This window comes from Idiotropiscis lumnitzeri, chromosome 5 (assembly GCF_059441095.1).
Source record: "Idiotropiscis lumnitzeri isolate Australia: NSW breed Sydney's pygmy pipehorse chromosome 5, RoL_Ilum_1.0, whole genome shotgun sequence".
Taxonomy (NCBI): domain Eukaryota; kingdom Metazoa; phylum Chordata; class Actinopteri; order Syngnathiformes; family Syngnathidae; genus Idiotropiscis; species Idiotropiscis lumnitzeri.
This window is the reverse complement of record NC_142395.1, coordinates 21,405,505-21,421,869: the sequence shown is the minus strand read 5'-3', so window position 1 is coordinate 21,421,869 and position 16,365 is coordinate 21,405,505. Positions and strand designations below refer to the sequence as shown.

The 16,365-nt window shown below is 41.3% G+C and overlaps 1 long non-coding RNA gene across 2 annotated transcripts in view; it reads right to left on the bottom strand.

The window, feature by feature from the left end:
• The window catches only part of LOC148337261 (uncharacterized), a 72,259-nt gene extending 63,470 nt beyond the window's left edge, over nt 1-8,789 (bottom strand). For both annotated transcript variants that reach the window (XR_015843278.1, XR_015843279.1), the window contains exons 1-2: nt 8,613-8,789; nt 8,051-8,190 (exon numbers count right to left, since the gene is read on the bottom strand). This is a non-coding gene — a long non-coding RNA (uncharacterized LOC148337261). The remainder of the gene's footprint in view (nt 1-8,050; nt 8,191-8,612) is intronic.
• Between the last annotated feature and the right edge of the window lie 7,576 nt (nt 8,790-16,365).

Below are 16,365 nucleotides of genomic sequence, written 5' to 3'. Positions count from 1 at the left end.
GGTCAACGAAGTCGTTAGCGGAGAGCCAGCCAACTGTTATTCATAGACTACTATGCAACGCGCCATGCGAGGGTCAACTTCAGAATAAAAGCGAAACAAGTTATAGTGTACGTGGTTGACTTGACTTCCAATTGCGCCTGGCCTGACCTATTCTTACAGTGCTCAAAAAAGTGGTATATCAAAAAAAAATTTTTTACCGATTTCACAACTTGTGCCTCACATAGGTGCTGCTACTTTGGTTAGCAACAATTTAAATGTCATATAAACACTGTATATGACAGAGAATACTATCTTGAGTGCTTACAAATGGAGATAATTACAATGAAAATGTTGATAGCGATTAAATCTAAAGTATTCCAGTGACTTCAAAGGTGTCTTTTCCCTCTCATCTCATTAAGGGAAGAGGAGGAGGAAGTGGAGGGCTTCCATGCAACAAAAGAGGGACATGACTGCCAGTCTTTGATGTTTTGTTTTTTTTCCCCTGCCCCTTCCAACCTCCCCTGCAGCGTGGCGGCCTCTCATGCACGTCCAGGTACAACAAGGCCTTCGCCTCCCACAAAACACGCTGCTACTGACGGGATGTCCGGAGATTAAACACACAAACAACCAGGACGCCCACACAGAAAGTTCTGCAAGTTCTCAACCAATATTATGGATTCATATTATCAATTTTTTTTTTTTTTATTAAACATTGTTTTCTAACTCGTCATCTATGCATTTTATATATGTAATATTATTTGTTTACTAGAGTAACATGTTTTGTCATATCATACACCTAACATTTGGACTTAGTTCTCAAAGATTTTATTTTATTTATTCTAGTAAGATTATAATTTACAAATAAGATACATTTTACAATATGTTAAATGTTTTGGGGGATTAATTTGAATAGTTGATTATTGGATTTCTTGTGAATATTCAAGCATAAATATTAGTGATAAAAAATGCAAAGATTTTAATACAAATAGCAGTATGTTAAAATGAACTCTAAAATGCATCAGGACCGAGTGAAGAGAGGCCACAATTGGGGTTATGTGCTCCCTCTTCCAAGCTCCAGTTAGAAGGCAGCAGCATTTTGCAAAAATTCAAAAAGCTTGAGGAATGACTGGCTGACTCCAAAATGAAGTGCATTAGAATCTAACCAAGACATAAAGGCATGAATGACCGTTTCTAAGTGCTGTTGAGAGAAAAAGGGTTTCATCTTAGTCAGCTGCCTAAGATGAAAGAAGCTCGATTTTGACTTTAAAGAAGAAGATGGGAAACGATGCTCAAAATCAGGTCGATTCTTTTTGTACCACTTCACACATTTTCACAGCAGATTGGGGAGGAAACATCTCAACAGATCACACAGCACAATTTAATTACTCTGGAAATCATTAGAGACCATGATTGGAAGGGGAGAACCTGGCTCGAAATCAGCCCGATTATCGTTATGTGTGTTCGCCACTTAAGATGTAAATTTTTCATGCTGTTCTTCTTCCAAATTGTTCAACCTCAAGGATGTTGTATTCAGAGGTTAACCGTATCTGCGTGTGTGTGTGTAGCGTCACAGCTGTGAAGCAAACCACAGAGGGGCCAGACTTGGGAGTGTGGGGTAGTTTGGAAGGGGGGGTATATTTCTTTTCAGCGGCTGCCAATCCATCAGGGCTCAGTCCAGCATGGTGCGGGGCCGACAGGCAGCGGCGAGAAGAACAAGAACAAGGCCCAGCAACGCAAGAGCTTCCATGCGGCCATCACTCATCCCTCGACAGACGCCGAACTCTGAATGACCTTTTCAACAGACGCTTCTTGCTCGCCACCCTTAAAGACACGCACGCACGTACGTACGTACACGCACACCTTTAAAGAAATAAACGCAAAGAACTTGATCAACCGTCCTTCTGCTCATTATGTCAACACCACAAAAATGATTCCAATATGATGTGATGCTAAAGGCTTTTCTCAAGCAGGAGGCACACAGCAAATAATGTTGGAAAAAATGTGTCAAAATGCGTGCGTCTTTCAGACTCAATATTGTCTTATATATTGTCCTAATATTTTCATTAACTATTAAAAATATGCGTAGCTTATTTGAAGACTCAGCAGTTTGGTTTTTACAAAATTGTCTTTGATAATTACGACATCACGCACGTCACGTTTGTTGAAAGTCTAAATTGTCTTTAATATTTAGGAAAATGTACGCCAGGTTCATTGCAGTTAAACTGTGATCGTTCATTGAAGACCCAAATTTATCTTGGAGGTTTACAAAAACATACGAAGGCTCATTTTTGGTTTTAAATTCAACTGAAAAAAACAGGAATGCGAAACTAATTCAAGTGTAGATTTTTGTTGAAGACTAAAATATGTTGCTTCATAACTAAAGTTCATCTTTGTCATCAAAACATTACAGCACCTTAAGTTCCTTGAACACGTCAATGTCTTTGACATTCTCAAAAATGCATCCGTGAAGACTAAAGCGCATCCACCCTCAAGATGTCTTATAGATGATGACTAATATTAAAGACGCACGAAAACCACAAACACGTTAGTGGCGTATGTGAGCCGGGAAGCCTCCTGAGCGAAGATTTTGAACGGATGGGTCGCTCGTCTCCGGCCAGGCGACACAAACGTGACATTCACGGTGTCAGATGCGGGTAAGCGGCGTGTACATTACAGTCTTTATTACACAGCTAGCGGCATGCCGCTAACTCACTTAGCCGAGCGGACGCGACTGCAGGCGAACACAACAGCAACACCCCCGACCACCCGCTGTCAATCATCATGACACAAACTGCTCCAGACTGCAAATATCATTGAAACTGAAGCAAGATAGATTGATAGATACAAACAGGTTTGGACCGCGACTATCATTAACACTGAATAGTTCCAAAATATGTACACAGGTAGAATGAACAAAAAATAAATAAATAAATAAATCTGGCATTACTGAGTCCTCCTCACCAGTAGTTGGCAGTACACTGTGGTGGTTTTAAAAAACTTCAGAGCCTATCCCAGCTGACTTGGGCCGAAATCGGACTAAACCCTGTACACACTGACACCGTCAGTGAACGGGTATTCATTTATTCCGCACAGCCTATTCTCTTCATTTCCAAGTCCATGGATGCCGGTTCCATTTTTGTCCAATCAGATTTCAGCCTGTGTGTGTGTGTGTGTGTGTGGCAATGTCAATCCAATCTGTCCGGTGCCCAGGGCCTTCACAATCAGTAGTGCTAGCCCATATAACTTCAAATAAATTAGCAATTGGACTGGTTTTTTTTTGTTTTTTTTTAATTAATCCAATTTCAAATTCACCCTCACAGGGCCAGAGTGCTGTCCCTCAATGATGTTGGCATTTTCCTATCCTTTGGTTGGTTAGTTAGAATAAAATTTATGAACAAAACATATCTGTAGCGCTCAGAACATATTCAACCATCATATGATGCATTGTATGATTATTATTATTTACATATTTTATTTACAGTTTTCCCATGTTATGAGATAGAAGTTGATTCTGAACCACACCATTATGTATATATAATTATGTTATGGATATACGTTTCATTTCTTAGAGCAATTAAGTGATGCAGAATGACGTCTCTCGTGTACCACTTTAGCTATCACATAATATATGAGGACATTTTGCTGAAAAAAGACGCACGTTTATTCATCTGTTATTGCCTGTAATGTGTGTGCGTGTTTAGGCGTGTGTGCATGCGGCAACATATGACACGTGCTAGTCATTAAGGCTTTCGGTGTACCACGTGTACTTCCATTATTCACACAAAAGGTGGGCGCTGGCTAATCACATTGAGATCACCAGGTGTGTGCGTGCGTGTGCGTGTGCGCGTGTGAGTGAGTGTGAAATGCAAATTTCATCCATTACGTCAATTATGAATTAGCACCTCTATGCCATCACTCTGTCTTGCTGCTGTCTTCATTAGCCAGCACACGCACACACGCGCAGTCATGGCTGATGTGTTGGCGGGTCGCTCTATGGCCTGCTTGGAGTGTGACATGAATCAAAAGGTGACAGGCCCTCAGCTCGTTCGTAGACACTCGAGTGCTCGTCAAACGCGGCCGCACATCACTTTTATGGCGACCGTCGTTGCAAAAGAATTCGGACACTGACAGAAAGTCAAAAGTGACAAAAAATGTATAGTTGTTGGCCTCTAGCTACAGAAGAGATGCTTGTTCAGCATATCATGCACTGTCCCAGTGTGATAAAACACCTCAGACGGCAAATTGAATGCCAGAAAAAAAGGTTTGTTGAGGACCAAATTGTCCTTGAGGTTTACAAAAATACAAAGTTAGCTTTATTGAAGTAAAAATCAGCATTGCTATTTACAGCAACATGTACGTTAGGGTCATTGAAGACGATGAATTGTCTTCAAAGATTACACGACACTTGGTGAGGGACTCAGTACGGTGCAATTTGCTATTCTCATTTTTTTGCAGAGGATAAAGAATGTATACTTGTGATATCGGGTGTGTTCCTACAACGTTTCTGCTTAAAGGGTCACAAAATTTGCTGTTAATTTTAAGTCTATGTGATTTTCCATTATGTGTTGGCATTAAGAGAGAAGGCATCTAGAAGCCTTTTTTTTCGAGAAATGGTTCACAGTATTCCAAACTGTTCATTACTGGGGAATATGAGTTATGAGTGGTGGGCCAAACTTGGCATACTCTCATAGAGACATGCGATAAAAAGGCCTTTGATCGGCCAGAGGAATATGCTCAGATTTAGCGCAATAATCTCTAAATGTGTGCCCAAAGTTTCCAATCCAATAATCCATAGAAAATTGAAATAAAACAGACGTTGCGTTTCCAGACGGAGACATTTTTACTCAGGTACAAATGTAGTGCGTGTAAGCAGGATGCATTCCAGCTCCCAAAGCCAGCAAAGATTAAATGTGACGTTTAGCTGCTGCTCTTATTAGCTCGTGCTCATTTCCTATCATCACTTTTACCTGCAATGAACCGCGTGTGTGTGTTTGTGTGTTATGGAAGTGTTGATGATGTCAGGGAGGTGCAATTGAGATCATGTCGTCTCACATAGCCTGAAGCGCCAAGTGCATTATGGGTACATTGCACCATTATTCTCGACATTTGGAATTGTGCAAAGGAATCCTCCTCCCCCATTCACAGAGTGTACATGTTTACGGACAAAGCTCACATTTTGGACGATTACATGCTTCTATTTTGTCCAATGTCCTGTAGATGTCCCAATATTTTTGCATGCTAGTTGCCATAGCTGTCCTAAAACTTTTTCTTCAAGATTTGCATTCTATAGGTGTCCCGATACTTTCGCACATTTCAATTTCTGGATGCATCCCAATCATTTTGCATGTCTCAATACTTTGGTATATTAGAAAAAGACTTGATGCTTTTGTTCTGGTGTTCATGTACTTTTGCACATAACACTTCCTAGCTGTATCAGAGTTAGTTTTATTTTTAAAAAGCGTTTTCATTCAAAGAGTGAAAGACGCTTTGCTTTAATTTTAACTTCCTGCAGGCGTCCCATGACTTTTGCACATCTCTTAGCACAAGATGAAGACAAGAAAAAAGACCTGTGCCCCAACACTTTTGTCCACATTGCTTCCCCCATTTTTTGTAGGTGACCCAATACTTTTGAACATGTCACTTCCTACTTGGTCTCTGAACACTTTTATCCAAACGGCAGTTTTGTCACTTTTCTCTTCCAATAGAGTGTCCCAATACTTTTGCGCGCACAGTATACGCGCGTTATTGCGCTTGACAGTGTGACATAAGGCGTCCATCATGACATGTAAATGCCATTAAAATGTGTCTATTAAATATAAAACCACATCCACGTTGGAGTTGATTTGACGAGCTAACAGCATTGTGTCGCCGTCGGGTCTGATCTGTGTCACCCCTGTCAGCGGCGTTCTGTGTCAACGCCTCCCCTCTACTCGCCCCCTATCTAGGCGGCTAATGGGCCTGTCAGCGAGGTCAGAACACGTGATGGCGGCGCAACGGTGGCTAACGAGCTCACACACGCGCCGCCGCCACCACCACTACTGCGCGGTAACAGTGGCGAGAGCCCCCCCGAAAAGGACGTTGTACAGCAAGCTGAGAGATGATTAATTAGGCAACAATTTATATGATCGTTCACTCCACTTAGAGTCAATTAATACTAATTAAAACAGCAGCCATGGTTAAAACATTTAACAATATAAGTGCATGTTAAAAAGGGCAGCGAGCCTTCATCGCAAGAGCAATACAAAAGAATGAACGGCACAAAACAACAAATTTGAAGAGCAGGACAATTATTACAAAAAAAAAAATCGTAATCGTAATCGTACTATAAATCATCCTCATCCACTGCTCAATTCCAGACTATGTAGACCTGATCAACCAATCAGAGGACAGAAACATGCTGACATCACTTGGAGCCATCACGAAGGCCAACTTTTGTGAATCTGACATCTGAGAAAACAACTATTGCTTAAAGTGTGATTAAGTGCGAGTAAAAAATTTCTGACATACCAAACTTTTGCAGTGGTGGTCGTGACGCGTCCCCGATGCCAAACGACCAAGTGTTGACTATGTCACACTACACGGGCTACGACAACTCAAAATGGGCTATGCGATACTATGTTTGTCTGCGACACGTCTGTCGGCCCAACATCGGGCTACATTCGAATAGTCTGACGTCGGCATTACACTGACATCGCAACACAAGGAAGCCGGAAAAATAGAAATAGACTATCATGTCCATGTAGTGTTTGCGTGTGTGTGCGTGCACGTGTGATAAGAGTGCTGGATATTTTAAAGTGTGTGCATGACTTAAAAACTATCTTCAAACATTCATTAGTTTTGCCCTTTTTTGAGCGCGTATGTGATTTTGTGTCTGCGTGTGTGACGATGATGAAGGGGTGTTAATTGTTTTTTTTTTTGTTTTGACCTCTTTAAGTGTCAACTGTGTGGTGTGTGTTGGGTTGGGGGTGTGCAAAGCTCATGGGGGCTGTTGCAGAGTGTGTGTGGATAAAAACTTCATCTCATGTGAGTGTGTGACAGTGACGTGCAGTGACGTGTGGACTGACAGGCTCTCTCTCTCTTTCTCTCCCCCTCTCTCTCGGGCTGTGTGTCAGCGTTGTAGTGTGTCAGTTTTAGTGGCGCCTCCGTGTCACATTGGCACGCTGGGAGCTGCTCTGAGATCAGCTCACATTAGCGTTAAACACTGAGTGATTTGGAGGAAAATCCAAATCAATTTGCGGGCACTCACTCCCTCCCTCCATCATTCTATCTATCTTTCTTGCTTTCTTTCTTCTTGGTCTCCGGGCCCGCTTGTCACTTTCCCTCGTCAACGTTTCGCCACGAAAACTTTCCATGAAGGCAAAAGGCGACCACATCAAATGTCCTCCAAAGAGGCTCAATCAGCAGCTGTCAATCAGGCCACCTGCTCGCCTCACGTTTCAGACACATGGACAAATTGGATTGGCGGCGAGTGACAGCTTGAATGACGGCCGGAGTGACGGACCGGCCTGATTGAAAGCGTACATGGACGCAGACGAGCTCAAGCTGGTTCCTGACACAACCAAATGTGACGTTTGAGGGATGCCGAGGACAAAAAATGAGATCAACGAGTGACTGACATGCAGGGGGGTTTAGCATAGGTGACTTAACATTTAGGAGGATGTGTGTGTGTGTGTCTGTGTGTGTGAAAGTGCACAATTGTATGCGTATGGCGCTATATAAATAAAGTTGTGTTGTGTTGTACGTGAACGCGTGTGACTGCCTCTGTGAGAGACACGAGATGAGTGTGTCGACAGGATTGTTTGTGTGCATGCGTGTGTCGGTATGTGTGGATGCAATATACAAGTTGTACATCCAAATAAAATAGTAACATTATCTTTCCACTTGTGCTAATGCTAAGCTAAAGCTACTTCCTGTATTCATGGCTAATGTTATATTGGTCAATGCTAATGCCATTAAAGCTCACAAGGATAGCATGTGTTAGCTTGGTCCGATTTTCATAGACCAGTTCAAGCAGATCGTAACAACCAGCCCCCCCCCCCCCCACCCCCGTCGCCCCGGTTGTTGAGTTTACCTTGAAGCACGGACACATGGCGCTTTCCGCAGCAAAGGGCCGGCCGCTGGGCCAGCGGGACGGTGGCACGGTAGATGCGACGCCTCGGGCGGCGGCATGGCTGGCTGTCTGTCTGCTCATTTGCGCGGCCCCGGAATGTTCTGAGTGGATGGGAAGTGACAGCATAAAAAACGGAGCGACTGCCAATCAAATTTCACGCTGCAATAAATTCCACAACGGGAGATTGATGGAAGGAGGACAGATACTCAACGCCAACAAATGTGCAAGTAATGGAGTCCGGTTTCGAACGACAATTTGGGTTCCAAATGACAGTTTTAGTCTAGATTAAGGTTTTAAAACAAAATTAGGGTTTCAAGATTAAGTTCAAATTAGAGTAAGGGTTTCAATGTACGGTTATGACTCTGATAAAGATTTCAATTTAGGGTTTCAGTTGGGTTTTAAGTGGGGGTTTAACAGTGGCGGGCCGTGTTCTACTTAGTCTGATTTAAATAAATCCCGCTCATAACACCATCATTTATGACGCCACGGCTGGACAAATAATATAGCTACTGACAAAACTCACCTCGGCTCACGAGAGCGCTTCTCTTGAAAGGTCTGTCTTCAAATTGGGCTTGCAAATATATCTAAAATCAAATTCATACGTTTCCTTCTTTCGTCCATTGTGGGTTAAAATAGCAAGAATATATTTTAGATTTTCGAACGGTCGCCAGGAAAGACGGTCTAGTGTTATTTCCGCATAGCGCCGCCCTGTCACAAGTAAGTATCGAATCACAGAACGCGTTCGCACTTTCAACGTAAGGCCGCGAGAAGGCACTGTTACCAACTCGTAATCTGATTGGCTATCAACTCTAAAATACCGGTGACGCACCAAGCACAAACACCCGCACTGTTGCATTCTAATTGGATAAAAACTCTCACTTAAAGATATAACACCGGGATGGATACTATATGACATGAATGTGAAGAATTATAGATAGATAGATAGATAGACACTTAATTTGGATTTCAAATTGAGCTTTCAAATTAGGGTTTTAAACCAGGGACAAGCTATCAAAACAGGGTTTTCAAAGTAGTTTTTTAAGTCCGAGTTAGGTTAGGGTAATAAATGAAGGTTAGGTTTTAGGTTGTGTATGCAATCTTGGATAGGAGTTAGTTTCAAGATGAGTTTTTAAGTAAGGGTAAGGTTTGAAACCTGGATTTGGGTTTCCCAAAAAGTTTTTCATGTTAGATTACTGTTTCAAATGAAGGTTAGGGTTTGAAGTGAGTGGTTAGAGTTTCTCTGGGGTTTTACATTGGGGTATCAATCCTGAGTTAAGGTTTCAAATTCGAGATTGAAACATGAGTTAAACTATCATACGTTCGAGATGTCGGTATATTGGAGAACCATACACGCCTTTCATCTTCTTCCTCTTCCAAGTACGCCTGGCCCCGCAATGACCCCATTATGAAGTCAGTAATTTTAGGAGTCCTGATGGTAGGGATGGAAAAGTGAGTCCCGACACCAGCTATCGGTATCAAGCAAATACCGGCCTGATTTCTACTTATCGGGTACTTGTGAAGGTTGTCGATACCAGTCAAAGATACTTAAAGCCCCAAAAATCTGTCTACTACACTGCAATGGTTAAGAGAACATATTTAGTCTTAATATGTACTCTGTATCAGTGAGTACTCAAGAGTGAGTACTCGCACTGGCATTGTCCTGAAAAATGATATTGACTGTAGCTGCAGGATTGATATGGGGCTACATGACACATTACGAGATGAAATGACGATTTGAGCCGCGATTTGAGTGTGCGGCCTGGCTGTAATTGGTCACGTCGCCGAGCATTACATGAACAACACGGAGACGAGGACGAGAGCTCTGACAACATTGTCTGCACTCGATCCGTCACTGGTCGGACCAAAGCGTAAGAGACAGCACGCCGGGACCCACATGAAGACCATGAGGAGGAAGGAAGCAAGGAAGGAAGGTTAGGAAAGAAGAAAGACTTGAACATCTGAGCCTGAGCAACAATTTACATTCAAGATTGTTTAACTGCTTCAAGTCAGGGTTCGGGTTTCAAATGAGAGTTTCAAGCAATGTTAGGTTTTCATATTACCAATTAGAGACTGGTTACAGTTTTAGTCCAAACATTCGGTTTCCAAGGCAGGATTTGGATGTACATTTTGGGTTTCAAGTCCGAATTAGAGTTTTAAAGTAGAGTTTCTAGAGTTCAGCCTTTGAGCCAGGGCTAGCGTGAACAATTAAGCCTTCAAGTCAGTATTAGAGTTTTTAAGAAGGGTTTCCTGCATGCGTGAGAGATTAATCGAGTTTCACAATGTGTTTGGTTTTTAAAGTGTCATGGTCACATTATGTGTTCTTATGACGTCACACTATGAATTTGGCCTCGATGTCACATTATAGTGTCAGCCCATGATGTCATGTAATTTATTACATAACACGATGACTTCAGCCTATGATGTAGCACTACGATGGACCAATGATGTTAAACTGGTGTCAGCGTTAAGATGTCTAAGTATGACACCAACCGATTACGTCACACTATGACATCAGCCTATGATGTCATCATAAAACGTCGGTCCATGATGGCACACTGTCAGCCTATGATGGCCCCTTATGATCTCCCACTCTGACTGACGTCATGCCCAAAAGTGAGCTTCCTGCTCCAAACTTGAGTTTTAAGGCTAAATTTGCACATTTGTTTTTCCTGCCCGCAATTTCACGCTGACATTTGTCGGAGCTTCTCAGCAGTAATTCTTCGCTTCCTACCAAGTAACTTTCATTCTGCTCCTCGGGAGCCGAAGCAAAAAGCAAGATGTGATTAAAAAGTCTCACCTTGGCCCTCGCATCCCAAAAGTCTTCCTCTTCGGCTCTCTGCCATTTTACACCTGTGTGTGCGTGTGTTGAGAAATTTCAAAAGCTGACCTTTACACAAGTTCTGTCCAGTCACACTTAACGAGCTGATTAATGGAGCTCCAATCTCACGTGGGTGCTCGTTTGCCGCATGGACTTATGGGTAGGAAGACCCGCACCTGGCATGCGTTGACTGCGTTTCCTTAATGACCATTCGTCATCGTTTTTTTGTTTGTTTGTTTTGTGTTTGATCTGTTCTGTTGTGATGAATTAACTATGTGTACTACTCCAACTAAAATGTGGATTTTAAAACCAAGTTGCACTGAGATAAGTCCATTCAGCTTTGCACTTTCTGCCCAGGCAACGAGAGACAACAAACGGCGGCTTTTGTCAGCGACGCAACAAAACACTCAACAACATTTCAAACAACTGGACCCTTTCATACTTACCTAAATCATGTAATGAAATCAACTAATGTATGACTAAAAATATTGCAGCGCGTTGAAATAAAGTTTAAAAGATCATCAAATACATTTAAATGAAATAATGAGAAAAAAAAAAACTATATGAAAATGTACAAAAGAAACTAGAAAAGAAATATGTTAGTAAAGTCAAATAAAAAAATAAAAAGATACAGGCAAAATAATTTCAGAAATGCTCCTCCTATAAAGGGGAAGTCAACCGAAAAAAATATTTCAAATAATATATTCTATGTTCCTTCACTAGTCTAAACTTTACATTCTGACCAATCACAACTCACCCGTTTTCTGAATCTGAGCCATGATTTGTCGTTATCTGAGCCCGCAGCAGCTGTGATGTCATTTTTAGTTGACAGCAAGTGGCAAAATGGCCGCCCCCTTGACTGCTTAACTCATATTCCACAAACGCAATATTTATCAGAATGTCGTGTTTTGACGAGGGTGGCTGCAGAGAAGAGGAAACAAGAGGATATACAGTACATTCGTAAAATAAAACAAAGTAAAAACATAATAAAAAGAATCAAAATATGTTGATAAAATCACATTGAGTAAAAATAAGAAAATAAATTAAGAAGACTTTAATTGAAATAATTATAGGAAATCAAATAACATTCAAGTACAATACAAGATAAATTAAAACGGGATGGATTGGAATGAAAATAAAATAAGAGAAAATTAGTTGAAGTAAACCAATGACATCAAATGCAATGAAATCAAGTTCAAATAATAATACGATTGATTGTAAATAAAATTCATCATCCAAGATGAGGCAAAATCCAATCCAATCCCTTTGACAGTACCAATGAGCCGTACATGTGTATCCATATATTTGCTCTTCCAGGACTCATTTGCATAGAAAATACATTTGCATATTAACATCATATGTGGAATATTTGCATATGAGTCATCTGTGATGTCATTCTTCACTCGTTCCCTGAGAGATGTCATTTTAGCTCGTCCGCGTGACCTTTGTCCACTTATCGCTCCACACCTATCTGACCACACACACACACACGCACCCCCCCCCCCCACACACACACACAAGATCTCGAGAGTGTTTGAGTGCTAATAAGGATTTTGGTCATGGTGCTCGCTTACGATTGTCCCTCAAATATCAACTTATCATTTAATTACACTGCTTAGGTGGGGTGGTGGGATGACTTGATTGCCTTGTCAAGATGCAGGTTAGTTGAGAGGAGAATGATCTGGGACAAGACGAGGTCATCTAACCCTACAATACAAGCCAACCGCTGCCCCCTCCACCCCCCCAACACACACACACATAAACACCCTCAAAGATGTCGCCTCTCGGGGCCAGCCTGCAACTCACTCTCCATTGGAAGCCACTGGAAAACCTTCAGACAAATTCCAGGGCACAACAAAAAAGGTTCTTTTTTTCCCCCCATGTTCTGGTTTCTTGTTGAAGATAATCCAAAAAGGGAGGTTTGAGCAGTTGTAGGCGTGAACACAGCCGACTCCATTCTCAACTGGACATAACCATGACTGGAGCATTGCCACTGTGCTTTGCCGGTGTGGCAAATGACAACGTTTGCGGCTACACACATTAAATACCAACCCCCTCCCCCTGTTCCAATCGGAAAAATAAATAAAAGGTTTTGTTGAATTCATTTAATTTGAGTTCATCAAAGTAGGCCTACTGTCTACTAAAGAAGTGTCCGGATCCAGAAGAATTAATTTTGTTGCAACAACTCACATGCTGCCGACTGACAAAGTGACTCACTAGCGCCACCCCAAAAAATGATTAATAATATTATGTTTTTTTTCTCGTGTATTTCATTGTTGTTGTTTGGTGTGTGTGTGTTCATGGACGTTTGACATCTGCCTCACACATTATGATGAGCCGAATACAACGGCGTTGTAATTGATGACATTAAACGCAAATTGCCTGTTCCTAATTGGATCAGACTCAATTAAAATAAAAAAATAAAAAACAAAGGGGGCGCCCTGGCTCACCCTCCCACCATCCTTTGTGCTGTTTTTGCACATTCCTCAGCTAAGATTTATAAGATTTGCTGCGGGAAAGGTTGTCATATTTCAAGCGAGGAGGAGGAAGAGGATGATGAGGATGAAGGGGGAGGCGGTGAAACGCAACATCAGCACATATTGTAATTTCGTTTTGATAAGGCCACGCGAATTGGCCCACTCCCACAGACTCGACAGCCATCATTAGCCATCGTGGCGCTAACGTTAGCGCGGCAAAAGCGGAATAGCGTCAGCAAATGAGCACAGGTGCGCCGCCGCCGCGCTGGGAGCAGCTGATAACGCGCGCCGCGCACTCAACACGCCACACTTCCTGCTTTGTTGGCCTGTGCAAATGAACACAGTCAAGCGCGTGCGTGTTGGCGCGCGCACGTCGTCATGTGATGGGGTCGGGCCTCGTCAGCGTGTCGGCGGCGTTTCATTAGCGCTTGCTTCGTCCGTCGGAGGAGAAGCGAGTGACGTGGTGTTCATTAGCGGAGTGACAAACAGTGAGGAAGATTGCGCAATGTCAACAAAACTCAACAGGGTCAATGCAGGTGGGAAAATTACCCAGCATGCATCATCATTCATTTGCGGCTCTTCTGGCGGATGCACTTCCGGTTTAGGACTTTTTTGGGTTGCTGGTTAGGTTCGTTTTTTTTTCGTTTTTTTCATCAACATGAAACATGTCATTTATGTCACAATATTTTTTTTATTATTCTCATAAAAATATATTTTAAAAAATGCTTTCCTTTTTTCTTTTTTAATCACATAAAATAGTCTTTTTTCACAATTTTTATTCACATCAAATTGATATATTTAATTTTTTAGACACATATTTTTTCAAAATTCACATCAAATAAAGAACTGAGGTTAAAGTCAGGTTTGGGCTTCTCAGTAAAGTTTGGATTCCAGTTGAGATTCAGGTTAGGTTTGGGTTTGGGATGTGGTCGTAGTTTAAAATGTAAGCCTTTTGGGTTTGGGACCTGATTAGGAATTGAGGTTTGGGTTAAAGTCCCTGTAAAGTGAAAACTAAATATCTGTCTGAATTTGAGCCGCCACAAACAAGCGTGTTGTTGACAAGCCTGCCAAATTTGAATGAAAAAAACAATTGCCAAGTTCATTGAGACCTCAATATACAAACGAATCAGTTCTGGAACAATTCATGATTTACAATTGATGAAGAATTAACCTAAAAATCTCACACTATACACTATTTGCAGTTTAAGAACAGTCTTGGCATGGCCGCAATATGTTTAGAACTGTCCTTCAGGTATCCTTGTCAACACAATCCATTGCAGATTTTGTGTTGCATTACAACTGAAGTGGGATTCATAATGATGTCTCAACTCGTCTTTGAATTTATCAGCACAGTAGTAATAGTTTTCCTATGCAGATGATAGAGAATATGATTACGAGTATCTTTATATTGTCTGGAGGATTCTCACTTGCAGCCTGTTCAGAGGGGGGGCGCTACAACAATCACATATGATTGGATTAAGGGGGATGACTACAAAGGTCATCACTGACTTTCTGCTGTCTTTACTTTCTTATCAGGTTAAAAAAAAAAAAAAACATCCCAAAGTGATGATAGAAATAACAATCAGCACACATCCTCACTCTCCTCAAATGTTAAATGCACCCCAAACACCTTTCAAATGCACATTAAAAACACACACATCAGCTTCTTTCAGTATGAAAACAAAGGGAAAGGCGGCGTGAGGAAATTCATATTTCTGATTAAAATCTGCCATCATCAGCTAACAGACAATGTCAACTGCCATAGATGGGCTAAATGTTGCCATGTTGTACCCCTTTAAACATTAATATATGAACACAAGAAGCATGAATTATTTATCCTTTGTGAGAAGGACTATCCTTTTTTGTTGTTTTAATACCGTGTGATATATCTATCTATCCTATTCTTATTCTTCGTTAAAAACCTTTACTTTTATGGTAGTTGGAATGGATGAATGTTATTTCCATTCATCTCAATGGTGGAAGACCATTCATGATCAAAGTGTCTTAAATTAATAGTGTGGTCATGGTAAGTCAACGTATCACTCTTCCAGATTTGAGACTGTTTGTGGTATAAAAAAGATCGAATGGTGCAGATTTAACATCCGTTTGCAGATCAATTCATCACATTTGAGGTGTGACAGTAAAAACAAGAAAAAGAGGAAAAAAGGGGCTTCTCTTGTCATTGGTTATTCTGTCACAGTGACTGGTCTCCAATTTGACAACACACCATCAGTCAGATTCACAAGACAAGACATTTCTTTCTTTTTTACATGAAAAGATTCATTTTCACTGCTTTGAAAGGCATTTAGGAGAACATTAAGCACCAATTTTTAGCCTCTTTACACATCCACTTACATACAAAACGATAACACACAATAACAGTTTTTTTTTATCTCGAAAAATGCAGGAGTGCAGAAGTCTCTCAAAACAGTATTTAAAATAAAACAAAACAAGAAATGTGATAGAATCGCAAGTCTCATCAAGTCACCCAAAATCAGGGTATAAATAACAAAGAAGCACCTGAAATGAAGTCGCCAGAAAAGCAAATTACAAAATTAATTCATGTGGCAAACAACAATCACACACAACAGCAACATCAAACCCACAAAAAGTGAGCAAAACCACGGAACTAAATACAAGCAAATTGACGAGACAACAAGGCACACCTGGAACGCACTCAAGTAGCTGGAGGGAGTTGATTGGTGGACGCAAGGAAGAGCGTTGATGAGAATGAGTAATCATGACGTGGAAAAAGTGGCAAAACAAGGACATTACCAAATTGAATCAAAACAAAGTCAACAAAAATTAATCATGACAATAATGGACTTCTTGCCTTTTTATGTCAGGGCAAGTATTACAAAACAAAAACCATGGACTGGTACCTGGTTGGTGTGCTTGAATAAAAATCAGTCCAATTATGCTAGACTGATTTGAGCGCAAAGTCAGGTTTGGGTAGCGTATACAGTAATAACAATCCACCC